Here is a 27480-nt window from a genome sequence, read left to right as displayed (position 1 = left end):
TGAGCTCCGGTTCACTCTTCTTTGTAGTGCCTGTTCCGACACTTCTGCGGGTGCTGCCTGCTTCTGAGAGGGCTCCTTGTCTTGCTGGGCGCCCCCACGCAGGACTGTCTCCTCACGCAATTGGCGACATCCTGGTCCCTCCTGGGCCACAGCAGCATCCAAAAACCCTAACCGCGACCCTTGCAGCTAGCAAGGCTTGTTTGCGGTCTATCTGCGTGGGAACACCTCTGCAAGCTCCTTCACGAAGTGGGATATCCATCCTCCAAAGGGGAAGTTCCTAATCCTCTTCTTTCTTGCAGAATCCACAGCTTCTACCATCCAGTGGCAGCTTCTTTGCACCCTCAGCTGGCATTTCCTGGGCATCTGCCCAATCTCGACTTTGTCGCGACTCTTGGACTTGGTCCCCTTGTTCAACAGGTACTCTCGTCCAGAAATCCATCATTGTTGCATTGCTGGTGTTGGTCTTCCTTGCAGAATTCCCCTATCACGACTTCTGTGCTCTCTGGGGAACTTGGGTGCACTTTACACCTACTTTTCAGGGTCTTGGGGTGGGCTATTTTTCTAACCCTCACTGTTTTCTTACAGTCCCAGCGACCCTCTACAAGCTCACATAGGTTTGGGGTCCATTCGTGGTTCGCATTCCACTTTTGGAGTATATGGTTTGTGTTGCCCCTATACCTATGTGCTCTCATTGCAATCTATTGTGACTGTACATTGCTTGCATTGCTTTCTATTGCTATTACTGCATATTTTTGGTATTGTGTACATATATCTTGTGTATATTTGCTATCCTCATACTGAGGGTACTCACTGAGATACTTTTGGCATATTGTCATAAAAATAAAGTACCTTTATTTTTAGTATATCTGTGTATTGTGTTTTCTTAGTATATTGTGCATATGACACCAGTGGTATAGTAGGAGCTTTACACGTCTCCTAGTTCAGCCTAAGCTGCTCTGCTAAGCTACCCTTTTCTATCAGCCTAAGCTGCTAGACACCTCTTCTACACTAATAAGGGATAACTGGACCTGGTGCAGAGTGTAAGTACCCCTTGGTACCACTACAAACCAGGCCAGCCTCCTACACTGGTGGACTGCCCAGTGGCCCTAGATGGCCCAGGCAAGTCGTCCTCATCCAGACATTCAGTGCGGCCTTCATCCTGGGGAGGGCTGTCTGAGCCTGGAATCCTCTGCAGAGTGTCAGTGGCAGAGGTATTTGTGGATGGATACGGTAGATATTAGTTGTGTGACTGTTGTTGTTGTGTCCCTGTTATGATGCATGCAGTGGTTCGACTTGTTTCCCAGTGATGGCATGACACCTGCTGCACTGCTGACATTGGTTTGGATTGGGTTGTGGGAGCTGTGGTTCTTCACATTGTGGTTGACAGCCATGCATTCAGGGAGTGAGAGTAGGGATGGTGGGAGTGGTGGGGTGGCATGCTAGGCATGGGTGGTTGGTGCTTGGGGGGTATTGCTGACTTACCAGTGTCGAGCCCTCAGCTGATGCCAGTCAGGCCCTCAGGATACATGATGTCCATGACCTTCTCCTCCCAGGTTGTCAGCTGGAGGGGAGGTGGTGGGGGTCCACAGCTGGTCTTATTACTGGCTTTCCTCTGCCTGGACGCAATGGAACAGACCATCCCCCTGAGGTCATTCCACCTCTTCCTGATGGCCTTCCTTGTGCGTGGGTATGTGCTGATGGCGTTGACCCTGTCGACGATCCTCTGCCATAACTCCATCTTTTTGGCTATTGATGTTTGTAGTACCTGGACTCCCATTAGCTGTGGCTCAACTCTGATGATCTGGTCCACCATGACCTGCAACTCATTGTCAGTGAACCTTGGGTGCTTCTGGCGTGACATGTTGTGGGGTGGGTATGTGTTGTGCATGTTGGGTTGGGTACGTGGTGTGTGGTGTTTTTTTTTGGCTGTGTATGCTGGTGAGCTACGGTGTTGATTTGTGCAATGTGTGCTGTGTGATCTTTGTTTGCTGTGTTTAGTGTGTGCTTAGTCTTGGGTGTGGCTGAGACTGCTCATATTTGTCGCATAGGCTTGTTGGGGTGTTATATGGTGGGGTGGTCAGGTGTGCGTGGTGTGTGTATGGTTATCAGGTGAGGGATATTTGAACTAGCCAATGTGGTGTTAGCTACTTTCCGCTGTGCCTTTTCATTCCGCCGCGGTGAGAACCGCCTACGGTGTCCTCCGTGTATGTTCCGCTGTGCTGGAAGTTGATTCATAATATGACGGTCGGAATGGTGTCAGCGTGGCGGGCCCGGCAATTGATCAATCACTCATTTGCCGTGGGTTGGCCTGGCGGTGTTGGTTTTGTGTCTGTATTTTGGCGGTTTGTGTTTCCGTTTGTAATCCGGGGGTCACTATACCACCACCGCTGTTGGTAAGGTGGTGCCATTTCGTATGGTGGTCTTGCCCGAATACCGCCAAACCATAATGAGGGCCATAGATTCAAACATGATTAAGGTGACTGATAGCATTGTGGACTCCCAAACATTTCTGAGTCTTCCAAGCATGTATTAAACAGGTACCATGCAAGTTTACATAGGGCATTGTTTAGTTCAGAACACAAGTGTCTGGAAATGCCTCTGATGATTGTACTGGTACAACATTGATATGACAAACACAATAGGCATATGTGAGATTGTGAGGGGCAGCCATTAGTATGCCAGTATCCATTCCCCATATGAGGTGGAATGCAATGTTCTAAACTTTTCAATGAAGAATGTTACATTACTTACCAAAAACAATAGATTGTGTCTGATTACCTGTCTTAGAATCTGTATCCTTGCACAATCAGAGTGTCAAGAACTGTGCTGAATAGTGTATTGAGAAGCTGATGTCATACCGTTGGCAATCAGACAGGTACTTGGTCATAGGGGATACACAGTCACCCATGTTAATCAATACTGAATGCACATCCAAAGGCATTTATCTAACGTGACCAGTGCAGACATCATAACACCCAGACAGTCAATCATCATGGACACCATATTGTAGGAAACTAACATGATAACTACCTGTCAAAAACCTAAACTACACACTAAACTTCACTAACCTAACCTATACTAACTAATCTCAACTTATCCCTACAGCTAACTATCCTTATCTAAACTTGTCTTATACATGTAATGCCCCACAATAAACATTGCCCCCCCTTAAGAGATAATAGACGAGAAGAACAAAATGGACTAAAGCTAAACATAGACTAACTAAACCTATTGCCTAAACAAATACATAATTTTTGAGTATCTTTTTATTTTATTTTTTAAAATATTTTTTTCATTTGTGTAACAGATACCCCTTTACATAACCCCCACCCAGCACCCTTCCAAGAAAATATATCTAAATCCCACCCCACCTTACTATACCAACTATGTCCTAAAACTAACCTACTCTATGCTAGCTCATCTATGCCTACCCATCTAAAACCCAATAAAACTATTTCCAATTAAAACTAGGGGAAGGGAAGAGGAAAGGGTCCAGCATCAGTGCCTCTTCATCTTCTTTTTGATGTATTTTAATAGTTTATAATACAGCTCATTTGCCTCCTCCAATTCGGCCAACCTCAACTTGATCTCGGCCATGTCCTTGCGCATTTCGTTCTCAAATTTGGAGGCATTGGAAGCTGGTCATGGCTGTGGCTGGGATGATGTTGTGGTAGAGGCCATTGATATTGACGGGGCAGAAACTGCAGACCCACCTCTAACCTTCTGTTTTCAGGTTCCAGTAGTGTGTGTGCCAGTAGCAGGCTGTTTGCCTTTTCCTCCATGAGGGAGAGCATGCTAAGACCCCGATGTTTTCTCACGTCTGTATTGCCTGGCCATCCTGCGGTACCCTCTCTGAACCTCACAGATGTGCCAGAACCTCTCTGCTCTTTTCTGAAAGGCATGCGTCTGTGCTGAAGTCATTGAGGCTACTTAAACATGAGGGGAACATGTCATCAAAAACCATGTTGGGCATATGAAATAAAAACATGCAATGGAAGCAGCATCTTCAGTTGACACATGTTGTCCACCAGACCTCATAAAGCGCCGTCAAGCCCAAGTCTATACCAATCTGCCTCCCAAGCATCTACGATATATTGTCCATGTCACAGGGATAACAGCTATTCAATGTTGCACACAATCTGTGTACTAGCTTGTAACATCTCCTAAGTACCTGGTAAACACTCAGTATGCACATCTCATATACACATGATGTGATCATGCTCGCTCACACTCATCATCATGGGTAGATCATGTAGGTTCACTTGTATACAACTTTTTTACTTCATTCCGAAGACATGTACCACAATCATCAGAATAAGAGATGACATCTCAATGTGTACTCAACTAACTGTTGTCCTTCTCAAAAAGCTCCTTGGGTGCCTGGTGCATCATTTAATTTCTGAAGAGTAGTGAAGCACCGGTGGTGCAAGTGTCTCATTGATAAGCCCCTTGGAGACTTCTACACATGGACATAAATTGTACCATGTCCAGAGTAACTTTGTGCTATGTGTGGCACACAGTTCAGTAATATGTGCTGTGACAAATATGTTGCCAACACACATACATTTGAGAAACCCAGCACCTCATATCTTGACTGACATCACTGTGTTTCTGCACCTACTTACCTATTCAAGAGACTCACAAATCCATTGCAGCACATGTTCGCACATGTACATCATTTTGTTTTATTCTACATCCCCATCATAACATCAGACATACAGTCAATACCCAAGGTTAGATTGTAGTGTCTTAATTGACACACGTGCCATTTTTACATGGCATTGCACACATCATACTATCTCACACACACAACCCTTGATCTAAACATTTGACATATAAGGTTACACTTACTGGCTGCATCGGGGTCTTCAAATTGTAAAATATCGCCAATGGTGTAGGATGCAGGTCCACCTGCATGACATGACTGGAAAACATAGCTTTGTGATTGTAGAAGAAAAGAAAAGCATGGACAACTGTTACACATTCCACTTGTTTAGCTGATTGATCTAGTTAACTTAGGTTTCAGAATGAACAACTTGCATCTATAACATGTCAATCAGACAAACATTCTTAGCCCAGAAAAAGCCCAGAAAAAACACATACAGATATGAGATTCACCCATAAGTACATCTCTTAGATACATAGGTAACAATTTTCTAAGAGACAGAACACTGTCAATTGACAGAAGCTTAGGACTACGTTGAAAATCTCTGTGAAAATGGAGCATCAACTCAGGGGCTCCACATTTTGCTGTGGCCCCCTACCACCACCCAACTCTACCATGTGTGTGTCGTATTTGAAACATGGCACACTATGGTGCATGTTAGGACACTAACATTGTAATCTATGAAATTATGTTGGCACTTTGCATGCTTTGCACCATACATGAAGATGCCTAACCTGCTAAGTGAAATTAGGCACATTGAAAACAATGGGAGTGTCATTTTACAAATCTGCCTTTGGCACGCATTCAAGTAAACACCAAAATTGGCGCAGTGGAATCTAATAGATTTAAATGCTCAATTTGTGTGTGCTGCTACCACCGGAACACACCCCTTGCATTCATCATGCCTGGCACAGCCATTAGGTAGCACCAGGGTTTGATAGTGCCACAAGGATTGCAGTGCACAACTTTTGACATATGGTGTGGCAATACTTGCCTCTATCAGCGACATTACCTTATAAATATGTGACACCTATTTTGCAGTAGGAACCTCTAAGCCCTTGTTCCTTTTGGGTCCTTGTTTTGTCATTCTGCATATACATGACTCAAGGAACACACACATCCATGGCTACCTATACTCCAGCGTAATGTTTGTCATCACTTAAACATTGCAATGCAAATTTCCCCAGTTCTAAAGCCCATGATGGACATGGAGAGCTGTGCCTGGAAACCATGAACCCTTGCACCATTACACATGTGTGTTTTGTTTACCGCACTTCAACACATAAGTGCGATACACAAGGTACAAAGAGAGGAATGTTGAAATTGCCAGCAACTGGTGCATTGCTGACCTCTCATGAATGCAGGTTGGCTGAGGCACAAAACTTAGGGACATATTTATATGCCCCTAGTGCCACCTTGTTCCACATTAGCATCATTTGTTTATGCTAATGTGGCCCAATGAGGCCAACATCCTAGTGTCATGTTTACAAAGTGGCGCAATGCATGCATTGCGCCACTTTGTAACCCTTTGCGCTACATTATGCCTTCACCAGGCATAATCTAGGCAAAGGGGGCCTTCTCCCATTAGGGGGACCGAAAAAATTGCACAAGGAAATCTAAGAGATATCCTTGAATCATTTTGAATGCCACTTTAACTCTTGCTCAGAGCAGGCATTAAAAGAGGGATTTAATTATTTATAATGTGTACCTATGTACTCTGCAAGAGTAGCACCAATATTTTGGCGCTACTCCTGCAGAGTATATCAATAGTGTCATAAAAAATAACACTATTGCCCCCCTACCCTGCGCCATGGTGCGCCGTATTTTAAATACGGCACACACATGATGGCAGTGGAGGGGCGCTAAGCGGTGCAGGGAAATTGGCGCTGCACTTTCCATAAATCTGCCCCTTTGTGTCCTCACCTTTATCTTGACATGCTGAAGTAATCCTTATGTCCTACTGTCATGCAAATGCAAATAAGAATGTTGCTACTTTCATGGGGTGCTTACCAACAGTTGCGCTGACCTGAATATGCAGGTGATCCAGTAGATCCCTTTCATGGGCAATGAGGTCTGCCCACTGGTGCTTCAAATGGTGGTCAGTGAGCTGAACTGAGAAGATGCGTTGTGAGCTGGTACATCACCTTGCCCGAGCGCAGCTTCTGTGCCTCTATTCGGTAGCCATTTATCACACGGCCACCTATGGCCACCATGTTTGGGAGGTAGTGACACACCAACCAGCAAACTTATCTACCCCTAAGACTAACACCCAACAATACTGACCCAAAATAGGAAAAACATTTACAGATACAGTGACACAAATAACTAAAATTACAAGACACAGACAGCACACAGCAGAAAATACTCCAAATCCACCATTCCTCACACCAGCACAAGCGCCACACAACCTCTCCAAAGTACAGACTACAAGACTATAAAGTAAAAGTGAAAGTAAATTCACTTTTCCATGTGTGCAGCAAGGAAGTCCTATTACATCACGTGTGCGTCACGCTTTCGGATATATATTTTTTTTTTACCATGACGGCCATGCGTGAAATTTTGTATGAAGGCTGACAAGGAATGACGATTTAGTTTAGGCACGCAGTTGCGAGGCATCCTTTTTAGTATTTGTGATATATGAAATACTACTGTACATGTCAAATTTGTTTGCCGCATTACAGCCATATGTGGATTTTGGAGGGAAGGCTGATAAGGCACCCAGATTCACATTTCTAGTTACATGTGATAGGCCTCTTTATTGTATGTGTGCTAGGACAACATATGTATGCATGAGTATTTCACTGTGTACCGGTAACATTGGAATGTGTTTTTGTGTGTGTGATGCATGGGAGACTTCATGATGCAATGCAACATGTGCAACTTATAGTTACCATGCATACAAATTCTTGAAGATGGTGTGCTGACATGTTTCATGGTTGTTATGTATGTTACATGTTTGTGTGTGAAAAGATATCTTTCATGTATGATAAGTAATACATACTACCGGAATGTGTTTAGTGATTTGACAACTACCAATATTCAATTCCAGCATGGATAGATGTAGACATTGTATAACAGTTGTGTACTCATATCTGTGTTTACCCTATATAGAAACATATGTGCTGGTCAAATTGTGACACATACAAAGCTTTATATGTAAATTGTTTACTTTTGTCAATACACAAATAGACAACACGAAGCCTGGTCCATCTAGGCGGGACATGTGAGAAAACAAAACTTAGGAATCATATGATTAGCACATACACTTGGAATGTATTATGACTCACCCATGTTTTTATAGCTAGATTTACCTTTTAGCATACAATCTGTATGTCAGGGCTGCTCTCAGGCAGTGATGAGAGCCTATTCATCAGTGCTCCAGTGTCACTTTGTATGCCCACACAGGCAAATTGTTGCATGCATTGACACAGGTTGACTGTGGTCACCTTAGCACATTTCCCTGTGCATAGGCAGTAGGCACCTGACTGTGTCAACAGTTGATGAGGCCTCCTCTGGGAATTGGGGGGGGGGAGGGCTTGACATCCTCAAGATCAATCATCAGCACTACAATGCACGGTCATCTGCAGACATACACCTGTAAATTTGTGGTCCCATGGCCAACTATGTTTTATTGACTTTGCGGTTGTTGATGTCAGGCTTGCACTATTAGTTACTGGGGACTTACAGCTTGTTTGTGTTGGCCATGTCTCATCATTTGCTATGTTTGGACATGAATTTGCATACATAGGTGAGATTATTCCTTTGATGCTTGGTTAGTCATTGATAGATTGTGGAACTGGGTCATATTTGCCGACCTCGGGTACAGATGCTGTCATTTGTCACTTGCTTTTGTCACACTTATTTGTGCAGGCCAAGCACATATTTGTAGTTGTTGCCAGTGTGACTTGAATATGTACAGACCTACACAATCTCTGTGAATATGTGTCTGGTGTTACATGGAAACATTGTGGTGTTGTACAATGAGCATTAGTTTATGTGTGTTCATTCACAAACACTGACAGCATATTTTGTCAGGTATGCTTCTAGTTCTACATTGCAGGCATAATTTGTGCAGATTACCCTTAGTACCCATCTTCGTCATCAAGATTGTCCCTTCATTCATGCACTGCATACTAAGTCAAACTTATTAACTTTGTAGATGAACATCACTTTCCTGGCTATGTTTCTAAGTTATTAACATCTTTTTCAGAGTAGTCATGCTCCTCGAGATATGGGTGAGTTAAATAGGTATGTGATGTTGAAACAGTATGTCATGAGAAATCAGAGTTAAAGTGATTTAATTACACTTTTTTATATGTACCCTTCTGTGTACTCGAGCAGCAGCGTTTGGTTGTTCCCCATCCTCTTGTTGTGCATTACTGTCCTCATCCTTCTCACTGGGGACATCTACCTGTTTGTCCCAGGGGACATTGGTGCTTACACAGATGTTGTGCAAAATTGAACAGACATTTATCATTTTGCACACAAGGGGTGGTGTATATAATGGGCTTCCTCCAGTTAGACGTAGGATCCTGAACCTGAATTTCAGCATGCCAAATGTCCTCTCCACCACATTCCTAGTCCTTCTGTGTGCTTACTTGTAAGCCCACTCAGCATCAGTTAGTGGGTTTCCATATGGGGTCATGACCCATAGTTGGATGCCGTAACCTTGGTCCACTGCAATCGAATGTGAGAAAATGTGCCAGACATGCATATTTGTTGATTGCTATGTGTCATGGCACATATCAGTTTTCAGTAGAGTGGTGATTCAGACTTGCATCAAGTGATGTGTACTTTCCTGTTTGAATGCATGGTTGTACTGGTGTGTGGTGGTCACGGGTTGTGCCTCGGGAACCTGGTGATTGTTGATTATTTCTGGTCTGACAGTTCACCAATGCAGAATATGTGTGGTGTTGTCTATAATTGTCCCTTAGTCCCAGACCTGCAGAAAAGTGATGTTTGCTAATTGTTTACCTATTTTGTGTGTTGTGTGCCATGAGACAGGTGTTGCCCTGTGTGTGTTGCATGTGAGTCCCACCCTCTTGGCCTTGTATTACCTCCCTTGTACAAAGTGTTGTTGTTGCCATTTGCTGGCTATCATGCATATGTGTATATGGTTCATATGCACAGTGTGGCACAATTGTATGGGATGTACTGCAATGTATGCAACAAGTTTACAGACACCTGTGGAACAGGACAGGGAATGAGGTGCTTTTCTGCACTGCCCTGTCCTGCATCACCAGTCCAGCCCTGCAAAGACTCATGTCTCCTTAATAATTTGTTTTTCTGGGCTCAACCAGTGCACTGGTAGTAGATCAGCTGCCACAGTCCACTGTTGGTACACTTGCATCATGGTAGGGGGATGTGGGATTTATGTGTATAATTGTTGGTGTGTTGTGAGGTGTTCATTCATACACATATCTATCAATGGTGGTGATGTTCTATTTCAATGTGTGCTGCACTATGCACCACACAAGGGAAAGGTGAACGCAATGAGTATAAGGTGGCATAAATTGTCTGTGCTGCCTCAGGTTTCTACAGAATGGTAAATGGGGGACACTGCCATATGTGAATTGTTTGACAGTGGCATGGCCATTGCAATACACATAGCTGAGCTGTTCCATGCTAATTGTATGTGTGAAGGATCTGTATTTTATGATGAACATGTGGACACAGAGGGGACATCGCTGCACCAGTCCATCATTTACAGTGTCAGTCAGGTGGTGCTCAGAACCTGTACATATGGGCGTATGTGAGGGTGATGTGCATTGAATGTGGTGTGATGAAGCATATGACATGTGCGTTGTTGTCCAAACATCTATGTTTCCCTGTCCATGTGTGTTTAGTGTGGTGTATTTATTGTTTGTCCCTCATGTTTAGTGTGTTGTCTGTGTTATAAAGTGTATGCTGGCTTACCTACAAGTAGGCCATTGCCATATTGTCCATCATGGAAGTGTTGATTAATTGTAGAGTATCTAAAGATCTAGGCTTCATGGACCCTGTCCGGATATTTAGCAAGGATGTTGTTCAATATTCCACAGTGGTCCACAATGACCTGAACATTAATTGAGTGTGTGTTTCCTGTTCCTGAAGAGGTGTTCTGTTGCAGCAGAATGGACATGTTGGGCATGTGTGCAGTCCATCACAACTAGCACATGCAGGAACCCAGCAATTTGGTAGAATCCTTGTTTGGTCTTCTGCTGCAGTTTCTGAATGTTGGGGAACTGGATGTGGTGGAGTGTGAGGTGGATAATGGCATTCAGGACTATAGGAAGGAAGGCAGAAAGAGATGGTTGTGAAATAACACCTACTTGTGCTGCAGTGGACTGAAATGATTCAGAGGCCAGCATGTGGAGGACGGCCAGGAGTCCAGTCATGGGTGGTATGGTTGTGTAACTTTTCACTTTTGCTGTGATGTCAGGAGCAATGTGGTGGAGCAGCCGTACAATGGACTTCTGCTTGAGATGGTACAGTCTGATGACCTCTTCGTCCGTGAGGCCAAGGATGGATGCATGTGTGTGGGATATTCTCTCCCTTCTTCTGCACTGCCTTTGTGGCTGCAGTGGTGGTGGTTGAAGTTTCTGCGGTGGTGGTGGTGGCACTTGGCGTCATCACTGTTGTCTTCTCCAGGTGCTAAGCTGTAGCAGTAACAGGTCCATGTGGTCCAGTTGCTTGCCAGGGTTCCTTCTGTGTGTTTTCCTTATGTAGTTGTTGCTGGTCCTCATTTTAATGGCTGGTCTGACCAGACTTTACATTTTTTTTTACCTGATTCTAGGTGTGTGTTGTTTTCCTGTTGGCTTGTAGATTTGGCGCTACCGTAATTTTTCAGGAGGAATGCCTACTTTGCATATCATTGTAGTTAAATGGCGCAAGGTGAGGAGGCACTCCTAAAAAATGACTCTAAGTCTGGAAATTTGTCACTAGACTGCTCTAGCAACACTATCTAAATATGGCGCTGGGTTAGGGAGGCTTTTCTTAAATTTGGGCCAAAGAGAGTGATTCTTCCACCTTTAAATACAAATGAAAAGTAACCAGAGAATGAACAAAGCCTGGAAGAAGCCTGCTGGACCAGAACAGGAAGTTGGAGTCTTCTGGGCCCTTCCTTCCTGTTGTACAAAAGTGAAACAAAATAACCTCTGGAGCTAAAAAACAACTTGAAAGGTCAGTTGAAGTAGAAAATCCACTTGAAATGTCCTTTCGAGTAGATTTAGCTGCTTCTCGAGTGGAGAATCTGCTTGCGGTGCAATCACTCAATGCACTATACTGGCACCAGTGAGGCCGGAAGCCGCACTAGCGGGTGCAAAATCTCACACATGCAAGAGGCCTGAGACTATCATGGCACTTACCATAATTCTTTTGTATGCTTAAGAGAAAAAAAAACAGCAAATCGCTGGATAGTGGAATTTGGGAACTTGACGTTACTCCGCATAGCGTGGTGTGCCCGTAATCCACCAACTCCATGAGCGGAGTGAATGTTTCCACAGAAGCCTATTTATTTCTTTAAATATTCCTAGGTCTAGGTGAAATTTTAATTATGCTGGTGCAATTTTGGTACTTTCGTGCAATGAAATTTACATGAAATTACCAAGATTCTGTCGTTATGCCATATCATATATCTTCGGAGAGAAATTTCAACAGACGATGCACTGTTCACCAAGGCAGACCATTTGGTTAATTTGTGAGTGCCAAAGTAAAAATCTGAAGCATAGCGGCAATGTTTTCAATGAGAGCAGCAATACCTTTGAAATGTGTGGTCAGCAAACATTTCGGGTAGATTTTTTACTGGAGCAGACAGTAGGGGTAATTTTGCAGTGCAAATCTACAATTGTGAATGTGAACAGCAGTATTTTGAATGTAAGCAATAGGAAATCAGCTTGCAATTAAATTTTCAAGTTTAATTTTTATCCAAATGGACCATTCAGGTAATTTTTTGTCTGCAAGGTGCATTTCATGGAATTACTTGCAACTTGTATTCATTTTGTGCAATTACACTGCAGCATTATACATTTGTAATGCTCACCCCTGTATATTGCCAGATATTCGAACTCTATAGTGCCAATGTCCACCAAAAACATCATATTTTACAATGCATATTTTAGATTTTCTTATAAAGCGCTTTCAATTCCAAATGTGACTTCTCGCAACACTGACAGACATAAGTGAGTCGCCATGCAAAGAATATATAATAAACTTATGACTCTAAATCTTGTCTTAAACGTACTAAAATCAATAAATAAAGTATTTAATGTAAAAAATACATAACGAGTAACATTTGTAACATAGGCCCTCATTTCAACCCTGGCGGTCGGTGTTAAAGCGGTGGTAATACCGCCAACAGGCCTGCGGAAAAAAAATGGAATCATGACCATGGTGGAAACCGCCAACATAGAAAGCCACTTTAACACTCTGACCGCCATGGCGGTAGCAACAAACACCGCAGCAGTAACCGCCAACAGACAGGCGGAGGACAAAGTACCGCCCACAGTATTTCAACACACCTATCTGCCACCTTTTCCGGGGCGGAACCAATGCTATCAAAAGCACAGCAGAAACAGTCCACAGAAGGGAAAACACTCAACTCTCGACACCCAACGAGGAACCAGGACGCCATTGACCCCGAACTGCAGGTGTTACCAATGCTGTTTTTCCTCTTGCTCTATCAGGAGCAGGACAGATGGCGTCGACAACCACGATGAGTACTGCACCTACAACACAGGGGAGGGGGGGAAAGAGAGTGACACACGCAACACGCAATACCCCCACCCTCACCCACAACAACATACACACAAATACATGCAACAACATTACATATACACCCCCTCGCCCCCTGGAAGAATGCAAGGACAAAAGGAAATGATTGTAACGATTGTAATCAATAAAAATCAGAAAACGCAATTTCAAAAATCAGTATATACAAATATGTACACCACCTACACAAGTCCGGATAGTGTACCAATCATTGTCCGTGGACCACTATCCCAAAATGCATGGGCGAAGCCCACACAAGATACCTGACTGGAAACGGATAGAACACTGCTGGGGCATCAGACCGAAAATATACAGGCACCTCAGGGGGAGGGGTGCACCTCAGCCAGATGAACGCACGATGCCACTGCTGCATGAGGGGGGCTCCATGCCCATTCTGTATACTGGGGAGTGCAAAGCCACAGTCTCTCAAGTCTCTCCAGTGGGTGGTTTGCCCGCTGCTTTATCCTGGGGAGTGCAAAGCCACAGTCTCTCAAGTGAATGTCAGTCTCCACTGGTTCTGGAGGGGGCCTGGTGCCCAGAGTGCTTCATCCCGCCAAGGACTGAGGTAGTGGATGTATCTCTCCACTGGTTCTGGAGGGGGCATGGTGCCCAGAGTGCTCCACATACAGTGTGGCCGGTACAATTCCCTCACCTGGGTGTGTGTGCCACGAGATTGCCGAGGTACAGGTAGCATGATACACCATGGAGGCAGCGACATACCCCACACTGCTGTGGCTTCGCCTTCCACCTGCAGGTGCAAACAGTGATGGAAGTCATGCCTTGTGGAAGCTGGCCACGGTCCAGGAACTCTCCACCAGCCTCGGACGACTGACCCCTGGGGATGGTAGCTATGTCAGCGGTGGTGCCACTGTCCGAGCACGTCGCGGGGCTGGTGGCGGTGCTTGCGGTGGTGTCTGTGGCGGCATGGGTCAGCACCTGCTGAGGGATACAGCAGGATGTCTCCTGCAGCCTCGGACGGCTGCCCACTGGGGAAGAGGCTGGGGACTGTCGCTGAGGCGGTAGACGTGCCGGTGGCTGGCAGGTGGCGGTGCAGGTGACGGGGCAGGTGGCAGTTGTGGTGGCGGGCCAGCTTGCGGTGTTCGCCGCCGTACAGGTTGGTGTGGTCATAGACAGAAGGTGTGACTCTGGTCCCTCAGTCGGTACCACCGTGCCCTGTCCTAACCTGCTTTTCTGCTTTTGTCCCTTCCCCACCTTTGATGGAGCCGCAGTTGTCTTGCCACTATCTCCTTTTGTTTTTGCTGAGCCCTTGGTGGCTGGTAGGTGCGGCTTCTCCCTCCAGGATTTGGGTACCTTTTTCACCTTGACAGGTGGCGGAATGTTCTTGCCCTCGCTACGTGGCACACTGGCAGCCCTGATGGGTGGCGCACTCAAGGACCCGCAGTTGCTGGCACCACTGTGCCTGGGGATTTGGTGGCTGAGGTGCTGGGCTGGGACCTGGAAAGCCTGGCCCTAGGGGAAGGACGAGGGGGGGGAGGTGAAGGGAAGAGGTCAAGGGTTGCCAGGAAAAGTTTTTTAGACACACTGGGACGGGAAGATGGAGGGGTTTTGGGAGTGGAGGAAGAGGTAGTGGTTGTAGGAGGTGTACGTCTGCTGAATTTGGGTGAAGGTGCATGGGCCGGAGGCTGTTGTGAGGTGGATGGCTGTTGGGTGGGTGTGTGCCTCCGTTTGTGTACTTTGGGAGGAGGTCTCACAGACACACTGGGAGAGGACACAGGGGATGTGTGAATGGTAGTGGGGGTGGTGATTGCACGTGAGCGGTGTGTGGTGATGGGTGTGCTGGTGATGGAGGTAGTGTCTGAGGATGTAGTGCATGCAGGTGTGAGTGGAGATGAGACAGGGAGGGAGGAGGAGGATGTGGAGGAGGGGGACACAGTGGAGGCAGTGGATGTTGCTGTGTCTGCATGTGGATGGTGCTTGTGTGATTGCCTGTGGGATGTGTGGTGCTTATGTTTTACGGACCGACTTTTGTGTGTTGATGTGTGTGCATGCTGGTCTGATGGTGTGCTTGGGATAGGCTGAGGTACAGGGGATTGGGTCTGGGTTGAGGAAGTTGGAGGGGGAGGCTGGGCACAGGGACAATGGCTGCCATCAGTGCTGAGGCCAGAGCCTGAAATGCTCTCTGTTGGGCCGCCACACCAGAATGAATGCCCTCCAGGTATGCATTTGTTTGTTGCAAATGCCTCTCAACACCCTGGATGGCATTCAAAATGGTAGATTGCCCAACAGTGAGAGATCTCAGGAGGTCAATAGCCTCCTCACTGAGAGCAGCAGGGCTGACTGGGGCAGGGCCTGAGATGCCTGGGGCGAAGGAGATGCCCCCCTCCTGGGTGAGCGGGCATGGGACACACGCTGAGGGGCTGCTGAGAGGGCGGTGCTGGTAGGGGGGGCGGCTGTACCTGTTAATGCAGTGGGCACAGAGGGGCCAGTCACCGCAAGGGAGCTCCCATCAGAGGAGGAGTCGCTGTCACTGGTGTCTGCTCCTGTCCCCGTCGTGGAGCTCCCCTCGCCCTCCATCCCACTGGTAGCTTCAGACTCCGTTGCTTCACCCTACAGAGCCAAGTGGGTTGCAGCTCCCTCCTGCTCCGGTGCCACTGCTTCTCCACCTTATGATGCTATTGCACACAAGATCAGGGAGACCACAAAAAGGGGGGGGGAGACAGAAGAAAAACAGTGCATGCAACACCACTACCGTTGGCGGACACAACACACAGGGAGCAGCCCTCAGCACTACGCCATGCACTAACAGTTCCTAGAAAATTCACAGGACCATGGGGTACGCGGCCTAAGCCCAATTGCTGCACACCTGGAAGTCACAGGAGCCTGACTAGGTGTAGATGGCTCTTACCACTAGTGGGGTTGGGGTGCCTCATAGCCTGCCTCACAAGGGACCGGGACATCAGGGGGGTCATGGTGCGGCGGGCACCCCTTCCGCGTTGGGAGGCCATCCCCAGCTGGGCCTCCATCGTCTGATTGCTCCAGCGGCGCAGGTCCTCCCATCTTTTACAGCAGTGGGTGCTCCGTCTGTGGTAGACCCCGAGGGTCCGGACGTCCTTGGCGATGGCATGCCAAATACCCCTCTTCTGGTGGGCGCTGACCTAGCGGAATGGTACAGGAGGAAAGGAAATTATTCACCCGTCCGGACCGTCATACTCATTGCCCACCAGTTCCCACCCATGCCCTGACACACATACACTCACCATCCGCACATGCAGGCTTCAGCGCCCCCATGTATCTTCCATTCACACCACTCAAAGCATACATTGCCCATGCAGCATGCTCATAGTGTACTCACCTGTTTGTCTGGAGGACCGTACAGTTGCGTGTGCTAGGGGAGGACCCCATCCACTAGTTTCTCCAACTCCTCCGAAGTGAATGCAGGGGCCCTTTCTCCAGACACTGTAGCCATTGTCGCTTCCAGACACAGGTCACAGCAGCACTTGCAGTGTAGGTCCTCTCCTGTTGAAGGTCAGGTATCAAGTGAGTGAACAGACAGAAAATGGCGGTCACGTCCGCGGCGATGCGTACCGGTACCACTGGCGTACATCGTCATTGGCTCCTGGGCTCCTGGGGCCATAGGGCCCAATGTTAACCAATGCAGAATTGCGCCATGGTCTTCGACCGCCCACCGTGACGGTGTACAACGCCAACGCAGTTACCTCATATCCCCTTGACCCACCTTACAGGTCAGGCAGCCGCCTTTTCAGGGGGCCACATGGGATGGATGAAAACTGCGTCACACCTATCTAGGCTGGGAATACAGACAGATACTGGCACATTGCGGTTTACCAACGTTTCTGCAAATAACACATTGTGATACCTCAGTGTTGGATGACTCTCTACTCGCTGTTCCCCTCCATAGGGCACGTCTGCTGCAGCAGGTGATGAGATGGCGGCATCCTCTGGTGTACAGACCCCTGGTGGACCTGTCAACAATGGAAGAGAGACACATCATAATCACATACAGACTTGATCGTGCAACAATCCTGGAACTGTGTGCCCAGTTGGAGCCAGACCTGATGTCAGCTATCCGGCATCCCACAGAGATACCCCGTCTAGCGCAGTTCCTGTCTTTACTCCATTTCCTGGTCAGTGGGTCTTTTCAAACAACAGTGGCCGTGGCATCAGGGATGTCCCAGCCAATGTTCTCTAACGTGTTGTCCAGATTGTTGTCTGCCCTGCTGAAACACATGCGCAGATACATCGTTTTCACTCAGGTGCAGGATTTGCCCACAGTGAAAGGTGACTTCTATGTCCTGGGACATATCCCCAACATCATTGGTGCCATTGATGGTACACATGTGGCATTTGCCCCCCCCCTGCAGGAACGAACAGGTGTACAGAAATCGGAAAAGCTACCATTCGATGAATGTGCAGATGGTGTGTTTGGCAGACCAGCACATCTCCCATGTGAATGCCAAGTATCCTGGCTCTGTGCATGACGCTTACATTTTGAGAAATAGCAGCATCCCTTATGTGATGGGGCAACTCCTGAGGTACCGTGTGTGGCTAATAAGTGAGGCCAAGGTCCCAATACAGTTGACATAGGTGTCTGGGTATGGGGTTGTCCCTAAGGGTTAGTGTGTGTCTAACAGTTGTCCCTCGACATTTGCAGGTGACTCTGGTTACCCCAACCTGTCATGGCTACTGACCCCAGTGAAGAATCCCAGTACAAGGGCAGAGGAACGCTACAAGGAGGCACATGGGCGAATTAGGAGGATAATAGAACGCACCTTTGGCCTCCTGAAGGTCAGATTCCGGTGCCTCCATCTGACAGGTGGTTCCCTATACTACTCACCGAAGGTGTGCCAGATAATCGTGGCCTGCTGTATGCTGCACAACCTGGCTTTGCGACGCCAGGTGCCTTTTCTGTAGGTGGATGGGCCAGATGGTGGTCTTGTGGCAGCTGTGGAGCCTGTGGACAGTGAAGAAGAGGAGGCAGAAGTAGAGGATATTGACAACCGAAACAACATCATCATGCAATACTTCTAGTGAGACACAGGTAAGAAGATGTCACTGCTTCCCACATCTCATACTATTGTTGGAGCTAGCTTAGGTCTGTCATTTTCACTCAGAGTATGGACACTGACTTGTCACTTTTTCTTTCCATTTCACAGATCTGGGTCCCACTTTTTCGCCCTCTGCTATGTTTACTCCTGGCCTACAGCTGTGTTATATTGGTATGTAAACAAGTAAATTGACATTGCTATATTCCATAGATATTGCAATTACACATTTCTGAGAGCACAGACTGACTCCAGATTGTTTTGTGATTGAAGTGTGTTTATCCCAGTGCAAATAAGTGAAGGGGGTTGTTAAATGGGCTGGGGTGATGGTGGAGGTATGTCCATGGCAGAGTCCAGTCTATTTGTTTCACAGGTGCATTGTCTAAAGGGGCATAGGAAGTGGAGCAATGGCAGTTTAAGGATGGAGAGGGTGACATAGTGGGACAGAAGGGTGACATTCAGGGGGGTCTTATTTCCTGGCGGTGGTCTTGTCAATGTTCTCTGTCTTGTTCCTGGAACTCAGGGACCGTTTACGGGGTGGTTCTCCATCTGCAGGGGGTGGGGTGCTGGTGTCCTGTTGTTCCTGTGGCGGTGCCTCCAGTCCACTAGCACCGGCGGAGGTGGAGGGCTGTTCATCGTCCAGGCTAGTGTCAGGGGCCGGTTGAGGTGCCACTGTGTCCCTCCTGGTGTTGAGAAGGTCTGCCAGCACCCCTGCAGTAGTGACCAGGGTGGTGTTGATGAACTTCAAGTACTCCCTGATCCCCAGGTAGTGTTCCTCCTGCAGCTGCTGGGTCTCCTGAAACTTGGCCAGTACAGTGCCCATGGTCTCCTGGGAATGGTGGTAAGCTCCCATGATGTTGGAGAGTGCCTCATGGAGAGTGGGTTCCCTGGGCCTGTCCTCCCCCTGTCGCACAGCAGTCCTCCCAGCTTACCTGTTATCCTGTGCCTCTGTCCCCTGAACTGTGTGCCCACTGCCACTGCCCCCAGGTCCCTGATCGTCCTGTGTTAGTGGGGTTGCCTGGGTTCCCTGTAGTGGTGGTCACACTACTGATTGACGTGGCCTTGGGACAGAGGGATGGGCCCTCTGGGTGGGTGCTGTGGTGGTGTTTCCTGAGAGGGGAGGTTCAGTGGTGGTTTTTGACTATGTCAGGGGAACCGACTGTCCCGAGGTCCCTGATGGGCGGGGCTGGTCATCTTGATCCAGGAGTGCAGAGCTGCTGCCATCACCGTGGGTCTCTTCTGTGGAGGGACTGGATATGTCTGGCAGCTCCTGTCCGGTGACGTTGGGTATGGGTCCTGTTGGGGTGTAAATGCATAGTTATTGTATCTGTGTATGCCATCTTGTGCAATGGGTGAGTGACCCTCTACTCCTGTGCTTGCATTATTGGCTTGGTCCTTGTGTGATTGGTGATTTTGGGGCATGAGTGAGTCTCTGTACTGGACATGCTTTGGTGATGGGTTTCCATGCATTGGTTTTACATGCAGGGCTTGGTTTTGGGATGTGTGGGTTGTGTTAGTGGGGTATCTGTGGGTTGTTCGGGTGATGGGTGTGACGGTAAGGGTGGCGGTATGTGATGGCATGCAGGTGGAGTGTGGGGGATAAAGTAGTAAAGATATGACTTACCAGAGTCCAGTCCTCCTGCTACTCCTGCGAGGCCCTCAGGAGATGCATAATTGCCAAGACTTGCTCCTCCTATGTTGTTAGCTGTGGGGGAGGAGGTGGGGGTCCACCGCCAGTCCTCTGTACAGCAAGCTGGTGTCTGGATACCACTGAACTGCCCTTCCCCCGTAGGTCATTCCACCTCTTCCTGATGTCATCCCGTGTTCTTTGATGCTGTCCCACTGCGTTAACCCTGTTGACAATTCTGCGCCATAGTTCCATCTTCCTTGCAATGGATGTCTGTTGCACCTGTGATCCGAATAGCTGTGGCTCTACCCGGACAATTTCCTCCACCATGACCCTGAGCTCCTCAGAGAACCTGGGGTGTCTTTGAGGTGCCATGATGTGGTGTGGGTGATGTGTGAAGTGGTGTCTGTTGTGATGTGTGAGGGGATGTGTTGGTGTGTGTTGTTTGAGGTGCGTGGATGTTGTGTAAGTGATGGTGTTGTGTGTCTGTGGGTGCTGGTGTTGTTTTAGGTAGTCTCTCTCGCTGGCCTTCTTTCAAATTTTTGGTTATAAGGGTTTGTGGGTGATGTGGGTGTGCTCTTTATATTGGATTGGGTGTGTGGGTGTGGTGTGTGTATGTGTATCAGGTGTGTGTATTTCGAATTGTCCAATGTGGTTGTGTTTTAAAGTGTGTGTGTATTTTGAGCACGGCGGTGTGTAACCGCCAATGGATTACCATAGTTGAATGACCGCCGAGTTGATTTGTGGGTCGTGATAGTGTGGGCGTATTTCTGTTGGCATGACGGTGTGGGTTTTGGTATCGCCAGTTTATCACTGACCTTTGGTGTGGTGGCTTGTGTGGGTGTCTGTATTGTGGTGGATTCTGAACTGTGGGTCGTTAACCTGTAGTGGAATTCCGCAGCCGCAGCGGTATTTTGGCAGTCTTCTGCGCGGCGGAAAGCGGGATTTACCGCCAGGGTTGTAATGAGGGCCATAGTCCTATATTGGCACTTCAGAATTCCTCTTGCATTTATAGTCCACGCAACCTACAACGTTCTGTGAGGGAATATCCTAGAAAGAGCCAGGGATCCACAAATTACTACCACCCAGCATTCCCACACTTTTCTAAATAAAAACAACACTCTCCGTATTGCATGACAGCTATCACCCACGACATGATAAGCCCTAAAATGTAATGTTGAGAAAATGCTGGAAAGGGGGCATTGTCCTTTATCTATTGGCTCAGGGATCTTGGGGCTGACATGTGTCCCCTGAGCACAAATAAAGACAAAACAGTCATCGCTAATGGCGCTGACTGGCTTCACTTTCAAACAGTGTGATGTCAGCATATTGGACACACTGCACGTCACACTGTAAAACTCTTCCCTCTAAACCCAACATTAGTTATCAAGAAGGAGATCACTCTAGTGCATGGGCCATAAAGATTTTTATGCTGAATGTGATAAACAACAAGTTCCAATCTTTTTCATTCCAGAAGTATTGTGGAGGATGGTCCTCCACATTCAAGCAGTTAAAGTAAAGTGTTGTTTTAACAATAAAACATATATTTCACTCTGCCATGAACTCAATTGAATCTGGGCACTGTCAATTAAGGATTTAGGCCAACGTGTATAAATAGACGAATGGATTTAGAAATTGTGTCATAATCGCTGTTTGTGAGAGGTGTATTTGACTTCTCTTCCAAATAGTGATTATGACTCTTTTGAGTAAATGTTTTGCAACTGTAATCTGGTTGCACAATATTAGAAAGGTAGCTGCCCACAATTTAGGGTACTTACTGATTTGCAAAGGGAAATTAGATCCTTTATCAAAACAAATAAGTTTCAGGAGAAATTGTCAGTGGTCAACGTGACCACCACCAAATCTCAGTGAAACTTATCACAAACAGAAAACTTTCTGTTTTTAAAGCAGACCCATTCCTGTAAGGTAATGGGACCACATTCATAAAAGATGCCTGTATTCAAACACAGTCACAGCCATAGTGGTCTGCTAACGCTTGCAGTCCATAATCTCTTCAATTTTGGCCAATCGCAGGTGGTTACAAATTGTAGGCTGACTAATAAATATTAATTACGCAGGTTCTTCTGTAACCCCCTGCGATTTAGTATTTTGTGAATTTAGCAATTTGTACATAGGTTGAGTTGCAAAATGCTATTCCATTCATAAAAAGTCAGTCTGCCATATGCAACCACTTTTCGCAAATTGAATAATAGTACTGGAGGCTCTTAGGCTAGACCAATGGACAAGAAAAGGATGGAATGCTTGACTTAAGCTTAGCAACTGGTGATTAATCGGCCTGGAAAGACACAATGTTACACTTATTTTGTCTGTAGTTCAGAAGATACACAATGAAAAAACTGGGTACATAACATGAAGATTGGTAAAAGTATCAGCACCAAACATTGACTTATAAAACACACTATACTTAAATAGAAAGGTGATGGGAATCACAAATTACCTTCTTTCTTCATTTCATAGATCATCTGTCCACGTACGGCAGCTCATCACTAATTGGCTAGCCAGGTGGAGAGGTGAGACTATCAATGGACTAAGAGCCACAACGTGAATTGTAAAACAAGATCAATTGGTTGAATGTTTTTCTAGTAAGATCTTTAGTTGTATTTGCCTCACACCTTAAAAATAAATATATTGGGCCTGAAGTGCAAATATTTTACTGCTACTAACTTTTGAAGTACTTCAGGTTTACTCTTTAATTCCATGAGAAAATGAGAAGTAGTCCTGGCTCATAATTGGAAGTTAGTATTAAACCATACGTACTGCAAAAGGGAAGGTCTCAAATAGACTTTGGCTGATGAGGGACATTTGGCAAAAGTAGCAGATGTCATATTTCTACTTTTGGTACACACTGGTAACCAAGATGAGAATAAAGATGCAGGTGGTTTCAAAGACACATGAGTGCCTCCACAGTCCATTAGGCACTGCAAGTGAATAAGGAGAGTCGTCAAGAAATGTTTACTATTATCTGTATATCATGTTACAAAATTCAATACGTCATCAGCTATATTGCTTTCGAGTAAAGAGGTAAGCTCAAACAGCTGGCGTCCGAGTGTTTTAAAAATTAGATGAAAGAACAACGCCTGCCCATGGCCTGTGGCTATTAATTGAGTATATTTCAGTCTTTCAGTCATCCCTGGAACAATGGGCAATAATTAGCCTCTTCAGAGCTAGCTGTAGACTGCCTTTATTCTCAATTGTTTGTGAAAGAAGATAGCCTTTTGATGATATCCAGCAAGGCTTGAACTGTGAACCGGTGATGTTTAATTAACTGTGGTCAGAATTCCTAAAACATGCTCACGTTACTTGTGAATGAATGGGCAAAATTCTAAAGGAATTAATTTTGCACCTTTAAGCTATATTACAAAAAATACATAAACATACAAATTATTTTAAAACAAACATTACAACCAACAGCAATGAGCTTTTCGGATTCCCAGACATGTTCGGACATGCATATATATATATATATACATATATGTTTCATTGTTTTGTAATCATAATATTAATGCTATTATTGTAAATATAATTTTTTTTTAAAGTTACATGAATCTGTACTAGTTTATTATATTACAAATGTGTTTTAAGTGTATGTTTATAAACGTGAATGTATGTGTTTCTCTCTGTATATTTTGATGACTATTGTTATACTTAATTGCTTTCTCAAAATGAACTAATATTGATTAAACTGAAAGAAGGAAATTTGAAAACACCCTTTAGAAGACTCTTTTTAGGGTACTTCTATGAGCATGCATCATTTTACACGACAGTAATTTTGCGCCCACTACCTCAACCTAACCCCTACATAGGAAGGGAAGTGGATGTGGAAGTTAAAATATGTATTATATAATTATGTTGATAATGTAAATGTAGACAATGTGCTGGATGCAAAAAAGAAGGGCAATGATTCAATGACTGTTAAGTGAATACAAAAGAAAATTGATAGTTTGCCAATTTAACTTTTAAAATACTGTTGCTTTACACTTTATAAAAAGTGTTGTTTTCATACTATAATCTTTATAAAAGTGCATACCTCACAGCACAAAAAAGGACACCATTGGTAAAGAGTATTCCAATCCAAAAACCTGACCAGGAGTAACACTCACAGGGCTGGAAGAAACCGCAAACAAGCAACAAAAGCAACATGATATGTTTCTTACACCCATATGGGGCAAATAAATACCTATAGATTTAGATATGGCCCACTTTGACCATTTATTAGCATCTTTCCCTGTAGATTTCATGTCGATGATGACGGGCATCATTATGCACACTGAGGGGCATCTCAGCTAACCTAATACATTATCAGTAATCCTAGAGTTAAATCTAACATTAAGAAAGCCCAGTTGTTTTCCTGGAAGTAATAGTTCCATAACTATACAGAAATATAAAAGTAACTCACCAGTGTTTATGTCAATCAAGTTTTCAGTTTAAATTGCTTTATTAAACTTGAAAACATCAAATTAAAATATCATATTTCAATATTTTAGAGTATTTAATACATTAAAAATCAAATATGCATTGAACATAATCAATCAACGTGCAAAGCATGTGCAGGTACAATCTTTCAAGGAGGTTTTCAAAACCTCACAGCTATTAGATACATTAGGTGAGAGTTCGGATAAAAGTTTTGCAAAGGTGACACTGAAAAATATAATTTCAAAACTAATTCCTTACCACCAAAAGGCCTAAACTCACCCTAAGGACATGGAGGGAGAAAGACTCATTAAGAGGCTGATAACAAGGAAGGAAGGAAGGAAGGAAGGAAGGAAGGAAGGAAGGAAGGAAGGAAGGAAGGAAGGAAGGAAGGAAGGAAGGAAGGAAGGAAGGAAGGAAGGAAGGAAGGAAGCAAGGAAGGAAGGGGGAAAAAGAAATTATCACAGCTGTCAAATAATTCACCAAAATGCCAGGGGTAACGGAAGTGACATTACATACCCTTTAGCCTTATTGATAGCACTATCACAGGAAGTGGCATCATATGACCCAACACCCTGATTTTTCCTGGAAGGCATGTCCCATGACCCTAACATTCCAATAACTGACATCACTGAAGTTCCATAATAACTACATGTAGGAAGCTGGGTCATTATATGATATATCAAAATGAGATGTTTTGTGCAAAGAGTCCAGGGGTTCCCTTACCATTGGACAGCTTGCTTGGTATGAAACCCCTAAGTGCTGTATTAGGAGTTAGTGTAGGCGAGTGGCCTTGGACTTAACACAGAGGAGTGTGGGACACTCGCAAATACATGCAAGGTCAATAAATGAAACATACGACTCAAGAAGGAGATCCGCACCTATTTACGAAAATAACAAGTACCTTTATATATATTTTAGCACCAGAATTGGTTTGTTCACATAAATACATTTCGTAAGAAAAATCTTTACAGTTTTAAAAAGTCGACAGTGCAATTTCTGAAAGCTGCAATGCAATCATATGGAGGGAATCAAAGACGGCAAATCAGGAACAGTACATCAACTTACATAGCCTATCTCCCGACTTTAGATAAGTACTGCCCAAAGGTCAGGACCACACCAACAGGTGACACCGTGCAGCACTGGGGTGGCAAGGTGCAGAGGTGTAGTACGGTGTTCGGTGCCCAATGTTACTCTATGTTGATCGGTCCGGTCGGAAAGATGCTGCAGGTGAGGACTAGGGATCCAGTCGGCGGGGAACCAACAAGGGGATTCCAATCACATGTTGTCTTGGGGTGCCTGCAGATGCACGGAAGCAGCTCTGCTGCTCCACATGAGTTCCTGTGTCCTTTTAGAAGGCAGGCAGCACTCCCAGGCTCACTGGGGAAGAGCAGCTGAATACTACAGTTCACCCCTGTCCAGGTGAAAAATTGGCCCTGGGACACAGGGGCTTGTCATCTCCCTTGTTAGGGAAGCCAGATCTGCATATGAAGGGCGTCAGGCTTCTTTGAAGCCCCCTGCCTTGGAATGCAGATTTGCAGGTCATCCTGTTGGGTGCAGAACATCTCTCCCAGAGCAGGCTTTGAGGTCAACCACCTGAGTGGTCTGGTGATGGTATGCTGGCTCAAACTATTCAGTCTGCACACCAGAAGTTGGTAGAATTTCAGGGGGCACCTCTAAGGTGCCCTCTAAATGCATGTATTATTCAATCCATCACAAGCATCAGTGATGGCTTATTAATATGAGATGCTTGATACCAAACATCCCTACTTTCAGTGAAGCCATCATGTAGCTGGGGAACTCATAATGACTATGGTCCATCACGTGTCAATAGCTTCCCCGTTTACTCACTATGTCTAAGAATCGACAAAGTCATAGCAGGGGCGTATCTGCGCATGCAGGTATGTCCTCATGTGCAACATTATGCACCCTGCCTTAGGGATCGAAGGCCTGGTGTAGAGGTAACTTACATAGAATGCACACAGTGTTAGGGGACATGTCTATGTGCTTTGTCGTGTTTTCACTTTTAGCTGCACCAAGACATGCAGCCTGCAATGGCAGTCTGCATGTGCTAGATGAGGGATCTCTGAGGGTGGCACAATACATGCTGCAGCACTTAGGGACCCTCTTTTGTACCCATGGCCTAGGTACGAGGGGTACCATTTACTAGGGACTTACAGGGGGAGGCAAAGATATTGCCAATTGGGAAACAATTGTATAGTTTTACGGAAAGAGAGCTGGCACTGGAGACCTGGTTAGCAGGAACCCAGAGCACTTTTGGTCAAAATTTCAACATGTAGCAGGTAAAAACTGGGGGTGACCATCTCAAAAAGGGGCACTTTCCTACATTGCATGATAAGTAAAGCAGCATAACATAGAGAAATTTCTATTTTAGATACTACCTATATTATGATTTTGGCTTTACTCTAGAAAAGTCTGGGGCATAATTCGTGCCCTGAATGGTAATGAGCAAGTAGGAAGGTTTTCACCCACCAGGAAGATTTTAAAAAGAATAGGGTGAAATAGGATATTTTAAAGCACATTTTGACATACATTTTCTAAAATCCAATTGGCACTGAAAACACTCAGAACAGATCTTTTCACGGTGTGCCAAGCCAATTAAACATGATCTTCCCAAGGAGTTGACCCCATTTGTTTTTCAAAATGTGTATTGGTGCCCACATATACATCAACAATTAACCCCATTGTGGCAGGGACAGCATATTGTCATGGGTAACCTCAAATTTTTGGGTATCCCTTAAATAAAAAATGACATAAAATATGCCAGTGCCAGAATTTTGTCATTTATGTAGTCCATATACCATAGGTAACTCTTTTGTTAAGAAAATGACCTCAGTATGTCAGTATCTCCACTGTGATAGCACCAGGATTTTGACACTGGTGTTCACATGACAAGAATTTTCTAAAGTATGCCATTAATTTTCCACCGGTGCCCTTTATGACATGAGTTACCTCTAGTGTGC

Source organism: Pleurodeles waltl, chromosome 7, assembly GCF_031143425.1.
Source record: "Pleurodeles waltl isolate 20211129_DDA chromosome 7, aPleWal1.hap1.20221129, whole genome shotgun sequence".
Classification (NCBI taxonomy): domain Eukaryota; kingdom Metazoa; phylum Chordata; class Amphibia; order Caudata; family Salamandridae; genus Pleurodeles; species Pleurodeles waltl.
The sequence above is the reverse complement of the archived record's forward strand: the minus strand, read 5'-3'. Positions refer to the sequence as shown.